This window comes from Lactuca saligna, chromosome 2, assembly GCF_052625555.1.
Source record: "Lactuca saligna cultivar CGN05327 chromosome 2, ASM5262555v1, whole genome shotgun sequence".
NCBI lineage: Eukaryota > Viridiplantae > Streptophyta > Magnoliopsida > Asterales > Asteraceae > Lactuca > Lactuca saligna.
In genome coordinates this window covers 38,157,869-38,171,576 of record NC_136418.1, presented here as the reverse complement: position 1 = coordinate 38,171,576, position 13,708 = coordinate 38,157,869, and the positions used below count along the sequence as shown (strand labels likewise).

Sequence of the window (13,708 nt, the reverse complement as noted above, 5' to 3'; positions counted from 1 at the left end):
AATGTAGTTCATTGTTTGGCTTTAGTTTTAGACTCCAAAAATATCTTATTTGTATCTGTATTGAATGACTTACATGCCTCTAAACATATGATAACAAAACATTAAGTATCAAAAATATTTAGTATTTCAGGTTCTAGACGCACTCTATCCGGATCCACCCTACCTACTTTCATATTTCGGTTTTAGACCCACTAAACCCGGTCTCACACCTAGAATCGAACCAGAACGGTTCTATATACCGGTCCGGTTTCTGATTCTACTAAATTCCGTTAACCAGTTTTCGGGTTTTTCGGGTTCGAGTCCATCCGAGCCAGGTAAGGACCCACTTTAATCTTAATGACGAGGTGGTAGTGACAACGGTGGTAGAGGTGGTGGCGAACATAAGAGAGGGAAGGTGGTGAATTCACATATGCATATATGAGTAAATTTGTAATCACTTATGAATAGTATCTCTCCCGCGTCGCATCGGTACGACAGAAGGTTTTGCGACAAGATATAAATGAGTGGTTGATATTGATATTCTCATTTTCAACATTTTTTTGTATTTTTTTAATTGAACTTACATCTTTATATCACTATAAGAAATGATGGTATTACCAGTGACGAGAGTTGCCGCTAAAGGTATTAGTGGCGACTTGTCGCTGCAAAAAGTTTGCCATTAATGTCTCGTCGCAAATGCTCTATTGGGTGTCGGTAATACTAGTTTCCGGTATTGCATCGTCACCGCTATATAGCATTGTACTTTCAGTTATAGCATACAAATACATTTACAAACTTTTTTCATGTATAAAGTTTTTTCAAACAAATACATAATTTTTTTTTGCAAATTAGAGTTTTCCTAAGTTGCATACAAATACATAAACAATTTTTTTTTTCAATTATAGTATTGTACTTTCCAAGTTACATACAAATACACAAATTTTTTTTTTTATTATTTTTTTTATTATAGCATTGTACTTTCTACATAAATACATTTAAACATGCTTCCTACACATATTGCATATTCATTATTACTTCGTGCATCATACACATTACAATATAGATAAATACACTTAAACATACATTGTACACATATTACATATTCATTATAGCATCATAATACATGCATCATACACATGCTGTGCCAACCCGAAAAATTTTGAATCTGGCTAGGCATAAACCTTAACCCTATACGAGTGAATTCACAACATAACAAGATGCCCTAGAGCACTGAAATCCATGAAGAACATGTTTTAAATAAGTTATTATATATATATATATATATATATATATATATATACACTTAAAGTTTGAAGATTGTATATAAGATACCCTCCTTGAAAGCTAACAAGTTTAATAATAGAAGAATAGTCAAAGTATGGGGATAGAAATCAAGATATATGAACATTGTTTTAACATCTAGCCTAGTACCCTCCTTAGAACATCTCATGACCGAAATCACTTCAAATGGGACATCGCTTGGCCATAAACACCTCCTAATGATCCACTAAAACCGAAAACCCAAAGGAATTAACCCATTAAGGCCGAAAACACTAAGGGAAAGGACCGAGAACCGAAAACACCTCCTATTGATCAATGTTTGTCCGTGAACACCTTTAATGGGGGCATGGTTTGGCCGTAAACCCCTTAGTGGACCACCCTATGGCCGCAAAAAACTTCATATTAGGCTAATTTAATGGGGTTTGCGGTTTAGGATGTGAATAAGAAAATATCAATTGACTTTAAGATGTGTTACTCTTCCTATTTCCCATGAAAGTTCCAGTCTCCCACGTAATTAACTACCAAATATCCATGAGTAAACCCATAGATAACCAAGTAACATCCTTCATAATATCCAATGGCATACTAGCACTTTTCCATCTTCTTATTCACGACAAAAAAAAAACCTTTTTTCTCTATTCATCACCTTCTTTACACTTGCATCTTCAAGGAAACCTCCCAAGAAAAAACTTGGTTCTTTCCAAAGATCTTCATCATCTAAGTGGACCTTAGATTTGTGGTAAGTTATCCCATTAATCTAGTAAATCTATACATTAGTATGTCAATTCCATCCTATTTACACATAATATTATGTGTTGGCAACCTTAGGGCATCATAATCTTCAAAGGGCTCATCAAACACTCCAAGTGTTTTAGGCTCAAAATCCTCATTTCATCACTTCAAATCATCCACCAAAGTAAACCAAGATGAGTTAAAACCTCCATATTTTCAATCTTTTTCTATGTTTTAGGAGGGGGGGGGGGGGGGGGGGGGAGGAGGGGAATACAAGCCAAACTATGTTTATCCTACAAATAATTTCATGTTTTTCACCTTTATGTTGAAGATAAAATCTTATTTATATAGGTTATGGTTTATACTAGTTTTTGGTACAAATATTTGTGATTTACATATTGTTAAAAAAACATAATCTATGTCATAAAACCATAAGGAAAGTTATGATTTGTAAAACTACATGGCTTTTGAGAACTTATTCCAAAAGATAACTTTACTAGTAGAAATGGTACATTATAGTCACTTGCTAAACTAATGGGTTTAACACCAAAATATTGTGTTTTGAGTTCATATTGTCATGCCAGAATACACCTTTATATTTATATAAAAGATTATATAAATCGTTTTAAACCAACAAGATAAACTATAACTAGTATATTTTGGAAGTCATAGACCACACTTTTCGTAGATACATATAACTATTTAAAGGTAGAATTATTTTATTTTACAAGTAAGAGAAGTCATAGATCACGTAAATCTGTTAATGCTCTTGTGAGACTCTCCTTCGTCGTACCTACCTAGCATACATCGGAAGTCCTATAGTTATAACTAGACTCTCCTGGAGGGAGAGCGGGGTAATTGTGTGTAGATTTGTACGAGGTTGGCACCTCCACACCTGAGCTGTTCGCTACATGTAGACGGGCCAGTCTAGGGTGACAAATATATTATCGACACTGACACCTGAAGAACGTCATGACAGACAATTTATTTGTATCAAACATGGTTATAGCGACTCACGTAGGGATTAACGAAAATGATTTTAGTTTACGGGAAGCTTATACTTCATTGGTTTTATTGAAAGAAATGAAACTATAAACCATTTTCTGTATGATACTCACTTCCATCGTAGTCTTAGGGTTTAAGACCGTAGTTCATCTTTAAGGAAAATACTACATTTTCTGGAACTATATATTATTACTTTACAAGGAAAAGATACCAAGCAATTACTTTCAATTTCAGATCATATTAATGAAAATATTGGATTTTTTGGGAACACACTCTTTACAAGTATAAAAAAACAAAACAAAGGACACACATTCATATATTTACAGTTTTAGAAAGGCTTACAAACTCGTTTTTTAGAAAATATTGGATTTTCTGAAAGTACTACGAGAATTATTCCAAACAAATGCAAAACTATTTTATACAAAAATATTTATGAACTCACCAACTTTTTAGTTGACGCTTTTCAAAATGACTTGTATTCTGAGGGATCTAGCAGGAAGGTACTCAACCCTTCTTGAGGGTCAGGGTCGTCATTTCATGTTTTTCCTACTTTTCAGTTAGTTGTATTCGACTTTGGAACAATTATGTTTGTAAACAATGTAACACTTGAAATCTGAATGTATGAATGTTTGTGTTGCTATGTTTCATTATTATTCAATTGTTATGATACTGTACATGAAATCACTCCATCCGCCCCCAGACGTTTCCGATGTTTTGGTTTGGGGGTGTGACACGTACAAATACATTCCACATATAAAATGAAAGATGAAAATATGAAAAGGAACCTATGGTGGTGTGATTTCGAAATTTTCCAGCAAGAGTTCCACAATTTCGGCAACAATAATTCTGGCAGAAATAGATTTTTCCAATAACAATCCTCAACATAAAAGCTTAAAATCAGTACAAAACACCAAAACTGAAGAGGAATAGAAAATAGGGGAGGAGGGACTGTAGCAGGAATCAAACGTCGTCAGAAGGAAGAGGGGTTTGGGAATCGCTTCGGAAGAGAGCAGAGGAGGCAGACACGGGAAAGAGTTATACTTGGGGGTTATATGCAAAAGCCTTTAGCGGTGACGCGTATAAGCCGCCACGATAGGATTTTTGGCGGTGACATATGAGTATTATCGGCGACACTCTTAGAGGGAAAACTCAACACCTTTTTTACTCATTTCCAACCGTTAGATTAAATGCAGATCGAACGGACATGGTTCATTTAATGCGAATCAACATTGTGTGGGTATTTGAGGCGACATCTAACGCGTCAATTACATGTCGCCGCTAATGAGGGTTGTCACCACCAAAGACGTCGCCGGTAATACCCATTTTTCTTGTAGTGTGTGGGTGTCTATATATATATATATATATATATATATATATATATATATATATATATATATATATATATATATATATATATATATATATATATATAATAAAAAGAAAATAAAAATAAAACCAATTACGGTTGGAATTGGTAAATGATGGACTTTGGTTTCTATGTATAAAAATCATTATTAAAATAGGATACAAAATCAAAATAAGGAAAACAAAATTATGTTAGAGGAACGGTGGTTTGGTTATAAAGGGTAGAAAAGGAAAACCATAAATTTGCTTTCCATGAAATCTTATAATTCCTAACAAAATATTTGGTGATTATTAACTTTATTTACCAAATACTAGTAAATTTAAATTTAATTATTCAATTTTAAACATGATAATAGAATATTCTTAATATTTTTAGTAGACCTTAAAATATTGTGTTTGTCTTGCTTAATATTTAAATATTGTTTTTATTTTTTACATTTTTAAATCATTAAAATTTAAAAAAGAAATTAAATAGACAATATTGCACCTTAGCTTCTAGCCACATGTTAAATGGCAAGATATATTCACGATCAAAAGATTTTATTCCTTTTCTTCTTCAATCGTCACCCTTAACTATATGTCACCCCCCTTCTTGCCCTTTCGCTGTTTTCCTTCTTGCAATCGACTTTAAGCACCATGTAATTGTAAGTTCTGTCTTCCTATTTTCCCTCTTTCCATCTTGGTTCATTCTGTTGATATAATTTTCCATATGAATTTGATGAAAGTTATGTATGTGCTCGATCTTAAACTTCTCCATTCTTGGTTTAATATGATACTTACCAATATCTTCTCCATATATGATTAAATTTTGGCAACCCAAGCAACAAGGAGACATGTTTTCAGAATTTTGAATGCTTGAATTCCTAGAAATTTGGAATCCCTTGTATATTGAATGTTGGGACTCTTAATCTCTTATAATAATGATCTTAAAACTCTATAATCTTGAATGCTTCAAGCTAGTGTATTTAAAATGAGAATCTTGAACTACAAAATGTCTAGAGGTGTCTTAAATTTTATTTTGTTTTAAACAATGTAATAAATGATAATTAATTTATTAATTTCTCAAATCAACTTCTCAAATAAAAACCTATGAAAATCTTAAACAAAGGGCGTGTTTAGCACGGTGCTTTTGGAAGCGTGTGAGATCTTCTAGCTTTTGGAAGTGTTTGAGATCTTCTAGCTTTTAGCTTTTGATAAAACTCTCTAGTTTAATTAAAAAGCTTCTAGCTTTTAGCTTTTAGTTTTAACAAAACGCTCCGATTCTAAAAGCTACTTCATGTAGCGTTTAACAAAACGCTCATGAGCTTTTAAAATCAATTTCCATAATTACCCTTAAAAATATATTTATATATTTATTTATTTTTAATCGATTGTCCTTTTATGTAATTTTATATATTTTAAAAGCTTCCAGCTACTTTTTTCAAACATTCATATAACAAATAAAAGCTACAGCTTCCCGCTACCAGCTACCAACTATACGCTACCATCTAACCGCTACCCGCTTCCAGCTAACAACTACTTTTGCCAAACACACCCAAAAACTAAAGTAAATGAAAATGTTAATAAACAAAAGTACTAAATGTAAAATATCTTGTCATAATAGTCAAAACTATAAATGCACTCACAACAACAATTAGTTGTGTCCTACGTTTTAACTACCATGGAGTGTCCTAAAAATATAAATAAAGAACGGGTATCCTTAAAGCTTAGTGAACACACAAAGCTATACATTTTAACATGTGTACACATAAGCACATAACACGTAAGCATGTAATTGATTCTCATTGTCCCTTTCGAGATCAAGGATGTAAACTGATTTCCTTTGTCTCTTTCAAGAACGAGACTATAACTGATTCCCTTTGTCTCTTTCGAAAGCTAGTCTATAACTAATTCCCTCTGTCTTTTTTCACGAACAATTATGTAATTGATTCCCATTGTCTATTTGGAGAGCATATTTGTAACTGCTTCCATTTGTCTCTTTCGAGAAAAGGACTATAACTCATTCTTTTTGTCTCTTTCGAGAACAAGACTATAATTTTGATTCCTATTATCTCTTTTGCTATCAAGGCTTTAGCTAATTCTATTTGTCTCTTTCAAGAGCAAGGCTGATACAACTGAATATATAGAAACATGACATATGAGCACATAACATGCAACATATGATAACATATATAGAGTCATGTGACTCACCTGATCAGAAGATGTATGAAAAGTACTACCGGTATCTCAATTAGGATGAAACCCTTTCTTATCAACCTATATATGTCACCAATAGTTACTACTTGATTCACTTTTTAATTTCTTACTAAGTAATACTTATTGAGTATTTACTTTAGTTATTCTTCCAATACAATAGTATGTTTATGGATTAAGTTACCCCTCTTTTCATTATTATTTTCTAAGGTTCTTAATTATTATTATAGAATTTTATCTTAACTTTCCATAGATACAAGTATACACACGCTCTAAGGATTTTTTCTATATTTATTAATGGATTTTACAAGTTTATTAAAAAAATTAATTAACATTTTGGACCAAACCGTAAAGATAACTACTTTGACCATAGAAGGAGTGAGAGTCATCTCATTATTAAAATATATGGTAAAATAGACTCCTATATCTAAGCACAACCCCTAGCCTCATGCTATTTGGAATTTGATGGAATTATTTATGCATTTTACAAGTTATCAATTACAATCAACTATCTTCTTTTGAACAGACTGTGAAGAATGCAACTTTCAAAAAACTAAGATTTTTGGAATAATAGGGTAAATTGTAGCGAAAATTTTAGCAATCCCTTGACATCTATCAATAAAATGGGGTTTTAGTCCCACTTAGAATTAGAATTAGGTCTAGAAATCTATAAATGATTAGTAGTAGACTTTCATACCTTTCCAAGGATGCAAACCTCAACACTGAACGATTTTTGTAGAATTAATTCTGATTTTAAGAAGTTGGAGATAATTACATGAAATCATAACATTGTGTTAGGTTTAAGTTACCTTTCATCCCATCCATTAAGCACTCGATCAATAAATAAGACTTTACACATTGCTATTAACGAGATATAAGTTTTGAATAAGGATATTCATTTGTACATTAAGATCATCTTAATTAATTATGAACTAGGATTGAAGTTGAGATAAAAAGGCTACCTTCATGAAGATAGTGAGTAATATATATATATATATATATATATATATATATATATATAGAGAGAGAGAGAGAGAGAGAGAGAGAAAGAGAGAGAGAGGGAAAAAATATACTAAAAGATCCTAAACCTGAACAACCTCTACTAACCAGTTAGTCTGATCATGGTGCTTTGATGGAAGCATTATTGTGATGTTGTTAATGTGTCTCACATCATACTGGAGTAATTAACCTTGACTTGATGAAAGATTTGGATAATTATGAAACATATAAGATGTCTAATCAAGTAAAACAGATATTCAATCAGAAAACTGGAAAGTGATTCAAGTTTTTACAAGCACTGATTAAAAGGAAGTGTAAGAGGTTGTGTAATCAAATAGACTTATAGTTTAGTTAAGGGATATACAACATGAACCTAGAAATTAAGAAACGATTTAAATGATTAGTGTTGTTTCTCTTGTGGAAGAAACTAGACACTAAAAGAGAAATTGCTTCTCTAATCTCATTGAGCTGAAGAAGTCTGACTACAACAAGACTTCAAATATCTATATGATAAAACTATTTATTTGAGTATGTTCTACTTCAAGTTACACTAATAATTGATATAATGTGCTGATGATTGGAAGAAATAAGCAACTGATTACAAATGAATGGTATTTCTTACTGAAGAGATAACAAGTGTTGCTATAGTCTTTATTTAAATAATAGATGTTTTGTACCTATTCTTATATGGTCATGTAACAGTTGTAATTTATGAATAAATGTACAGTTACTTATCGTTTAATGGATGTTCACATTTGTGATCTGAAACGATGTATTCTATGTTAAAGAATATTTTCTCATAATGTTAATTATGAAGTAAATCTATAAGTTTTCATTAAATTGATATTTTTGATCATAACACCTAAATGATCAAATGGTATTTGATTAAAACTTATCTATGTCATAATCATCTGACACTATAAATAAGAAATACATATACCAATTTCAAAAGGATGGACTTTTTGAAGGAACATAAGCTTGATTCATTTGATATATGTGGATCCTGTTTATATGGGAAAATGATTCACAAGTGTCTTTACCTATTAGTAGTTAAAGAACAAAAGTTTGACAAAGAATTATACATAAGCGATGTATGTAATATTTTCAATCCATGAATACATATGGTGATAAATACTTAATCAAATTCATTGACAACTTTTATTCGTTATTGTTGAAACTTTTAATTTGCTCAAATTGTTTCATAGTGAAGATTGAAATACAACTTAAGAAGATCATCATTAACCTTTCATTGTGATAAAGAAAATGAATTTTTTGAACCATGTCTTCTTGGAACATCTTAGGAGTTGTGGAATCGATTCACAACTCATTCCGACAAAAACACTGACTCGTCATTAGTATGGTTCTTGTGGGACAGGATTACATGGTCAATTGGATCTATCTTTTGATGTTCGAGGTATCCTTTGAATTCGCTAGTGAGATAGGGTCACATGGCTACTGATTGAATGTCGATGGTACATGCTTTTGAAGTGGATAAAATATAGACCTTTGACTATATTATATGATGTTTTGAAAGAACTATTTACTTTATGGAATTTTTGGAATTATGCTCCCTACAAGAAATATGTATTAAATATTTATTTTCCATCTAAATAACTAGATTAAATACTTTCATTGGACTAAGGATGTAATGGTTTGTCCTTATGTAAAAGGTATGGAGTTATGGAGCTTATGTTAAATACTAAGTTTAACCACTCTAGCATCTACTAATTGCATTTATGTAGAATATCCTAAATGATTGTTTAGGATGAAGTCTCTATTAACCACAATAATTTTCATTCCATAAGACAAGTACATAGAAAGTTATTTTTCTAAGTGGGAGCAATTTGGAACTTTAAGAGCTAAAGATCCATAAGCTAAATGCATCATAGTTTGCAACTTGCAAGTTTTCAACTGTAGTTTAATCTGTTATGTTTTATGTACTATAACACTCCTATGGTGCACATACAATCCAAATGATTTGGATCTAAGTTTTATCTAGTTATACATGCAACAAAATCATCCAAAGCATGAAACGAATAACTAGCATACAAATTTAATATTGCAACATAAAAACAAGTTGAATTATTACCTCTTTGTTGTAGCTTGTAAAGTTTTGGCCTTTCAAGAGCTTAGCACCCCAAGTGTGATGCCTCAAACAAGTCACAAACACCATGAAAAAGTGGAGGATAATGAGAGAGAGGTTAGGCACACAAAAAATCGGCTATATTCTTCTTGGAATACCTAAGTCGATTTTAGGGTTAAGGAATACATATATAGTGTATAATTCCAAGAGTCATATGCAAACCCTAATTCTTACATTTAGTATTATGATCCAATAGCTGATATGGAATAACTCTTCATGGAATCTTACATAAACTTAGTCCATCATGGATCAATAGCCCAAACCATATGTATCACTGATTTACATAATCAATCCCCGTTAATTTAATTAGTCTCTTTTGATCGCTAAATTAATTCTTGATCAATACTAATTAAATAATATGATTTCTCAATTAATATATTATACTTATAATATATTAATAAATCACAAATAACCTCTTTCTAAAATATCTATCCTATCAAATTGTTCTGGTGAAGGCAACCCGAAATGGACCATGCTACTCTCGAGTAAAGTACATACCAATTATAGTTATAGGCTTAAACACCTAATCCAACAGTCTCCCACTTGGATAAGTCTAATAACTATAACTGCAAGTACGACTTAAAAACCGAGTAGCAATCGTAGCTCTCAAAAAGCCGTTGTCGAACCATGACGCGTCCATTAGATAAGGGATCAAATATTCCTCCGTTCTACAAGATATTGTATGAACTGATACATGGACTATAATCATTCTCTATGTTCATGTGTTGTTTCCCGATTTCCGATATATGACGACTGACTAATTTAACAAATGAAATTAGTCCAGGCTTGGCCAAGCGCTTAGGGTGTCATCACTAAATCATCGAGGGGCCCATAGATATCGCTTTTATGCCTCTTAGGGTAAAAGGAAAGGATAAAATCCAACTCATATTCTTGCTCTATTTACTCATCAAATCACACACAATAGTGTGTTTATAACACCAAATTACTGGTACATTTATACATCATCAATGTACAACCGACTAGTAAACTGCAACTATAGATTCGCCACTTATCGATTTGATTAGGGTGAGACTCATGCCAAGGGAGTTAAGAAGGAAAATTGGAAGAAGGAGATAATCAAGTTTGAAATCAACTGGTTTTCCACCAATAGACACATATTTTTTACAAGGTGTGGTCGGGTTTAGGTACCAAATTTTGGTGGGCTCAGGCAGACTGTGATAGAGGAGGTATATAAGTTTGGATTTCCGATACACCCTGGAGCCACAAAAATGTACCGAGATTTCAACCTTAGTTATTGGTGGTCATGCATAAGGAGGATGATATCTTGTTATGTTGAAAGGTGCTTGACATGTCAGATGGTCAAGGCAGAGCACTAGAGGACACACGACGAGCTACAACCTTTGAAGATTCCCATGTAAAAATGAGAATATATCACCATGGATTTTATCACCAAATTACCCAAGACAGCTAAGGGATTTGATGCAATATGGGTTATTGTGGATCGTTTGGCCAAGATTACCCACTTTTTGGCTATTCGGGAGACTTACTCGGCCGATAAATTAGTCGATGTGTAAGTGCACGACGTAGTCGCTCGACATGGTGTTCCAATCTCCATCGTATATGATCGGGATGTTTGATTCACTTCTTTGTTTTAGTAAAAGTTTAATGACGAGTTGGGTACGAGACTGCTTTCCAGTACTTCTTACCACCCTCGCACTGATGCATAGAGTGAGTGGACCATTTTTACGCTCGAGGATATGCTGAGGGCTTGTGTTATTGATTTTGGTGAGATTTGGGATTCCTACCTACCCCTAGCTGAGTTTTCCTACAACAACAAAAACTACCATTCTAGTATCGGTTCACCACACTTTGAGCTTCTCTATGGGAGGAGATGTCGCACACCAATATGTTGCGGGGAGGTCGTCTACAAAGTTATGGGTAGGATCGAGGTAGTTCTTCATAACACATAGGTTATCTAGCAGATCAGACAGTGGAAGGTGTCACCGTGGAAGCGCGCCATCCTATTTTGGACACTAGGAAAGCTAGGCCCCCGATCCATCTCTTTCTTCAGGATTATCACCCAGGTGGGCAATGTTACGTACCCACTGCATTTTCCTGGGGAGCTCAGATCGATCCACAACACTCTCCATGTCTCTCAGTTACGAAAGTGTGTAGCCGACGATTATGCGGTGATTTCTTTGGCTGGCATTCAGATCAATGAGCGCCTAAACTATGTTGAGAGATCGACTATGATCCTCGACATAAAAATGAAGACTCTGCATAGCAAAGTGGTGAACCTTGTGAAGGTGCAGTGACAACACCAGAAGGGTTCTGAATGAACGTGGGAGCCGAAGGACGATATTAGAGAGCATTACACCAAGTTATTTATTGTGACAGACTTCAAGGATGAATTCTGATTCATGTGGGGGAGAGTTGTAACACACGGGTCCTGAGGTACCTCGTATTTTCAACCATTTTGGCATTTTAAGATTTAGCACAACATGGCAAATCAAGCTAAGTTTGCGTGATCATTTAAGTGGCCACAGCGTGTCAACTGTCAATTATCACACCCTATTTTTCTAGGTTTCGATCCCTATTTAAAGAAATCAAGAGGCTAAAGTTTGCTCCCGCTCAGCCTCCATCAGATGCCTTGAGACCTGAGAAACCCTAATCCCCTTCCTCCATTATGTATGCCGTTTTTGGTGATCTTTGAAGGCATTAAAGGAAGAAAGAAGATGAAGTAAGATATGATTCAACAACAAGTGCCCAAGACTCTATTTTTATCATGATAGGTTGCGATCTTGTGTTTTATCCCTAAATCTTCATAAAGTTTGCAACTTTATGAATCTCTAGGCCATTGAGTGTATTTAGTGCTTTGGATCTGGATTAGTATTGAGTTTTGGTGTCATGCATGGATTCTTTTTCCACAAATCCTCTTTTTGATCTAATGGCAGGTCAATACATGTATTGTACATGCATGTATGGAAATCATGGTTTTTTATGTTATTTATGATGCCAAAAATCTTCCTAGAAGAGTTGGACTAAAGGTTTTAAAGATTACCTGCTTATTGGTTTAAGCCAAATTGCTTTTTGCCCCTTTTTAGACCTAAGAGTGATATCTCTATCCCTTGGAGGGTCCAAAGGGATAAAGTTGGAAACTTTATCCTCTTGGACAATAGAATGGACCAAATATGAGCTTTGGGACCCTTAGAACTGAAGAAAATAGCTTAACCCATTAAGTTTTTAGGATCCTAGTACCCACGTCATGGCGACAAGGCTAAGGTTCGTCTGTTTTGGAGATTAGTGGCCATGGTGGCTACCGGCTAGAGGTTGACTTTGACCAAGTTTAAGTTAAGAGCATTTTGGGTAATCTTTATGGTAGATTGAGCTTGGGTCCCTGTTGATTGTATAGGTGATATGTAGAGGCATCATTTGGAGTAGTGATCTATTCAATTATTTCTTAGTCTGCGAGGTGACATTTATTTACTGTACTCATGGGTCAAAGGCTCCAATGCTAGCCCACTAGGTTTAATATCATGATTAGGATGTTGCTATGTTGTATTGATCTGCTAAATCTACATGATTATCTGTTATGCCCTCGTTATTTGTGTATGCGCATACGTCGACATATTATAATCGGTTGTGTTGAGGAGGTTCTACTTTGTGTTGAAGGCCAACATATCGGGAGCATTCTAGACATAGGCTGATGTAACATCAGTCGGAATAGGTCAACAACAATACCATATAACAAACCTACTTTTGAGTTCATGGAAAATTCTAATACAAGTATGAACTTTTATACCTACCTTATAGTACAAATCAAAGTATACGTCCATACGATTCCAAAAATATATAAACTCTTGTAACACCGTAAATTTCAAAACAAAATTTTCAAATTTTATAAAACATAATTCACTTAATATTCATAAAACAGCCATATTTGAACATTCAATCCAAGCAATACAAAATCTCAAGATCTCAAAGTCATAAATCCCATGCGTGTGTACTGATAAAGTTGGCCCCTTCCCTCGGTCGTCACTAGTACCTGAA

The 13,708-nt window shown here is 33.7% G+C and overlaps 1 long non-coding RNA gene across 1 annotated transcript in view; it reads left to right on the top strand.

Moving 5' to 3' along the window:
• The first annotated feature begins 4,892 nt into the window (after positions 1-4,892).
• Positions 4,893-13,708, top strand: part of LOC145030873 (uncharacterized) — a 38,006-nt gene continuing 29,190 nt past the window's right edge. The window contains exon 1 of the long non-coding RNA XR_013676727.1: positions 4,893-5,006. This is a non-coding gene — a long non-coding RNA (uncharacterized LOC145030873). The remainder of the gene's footprint in view (positions 5,007-13,708) is intronic.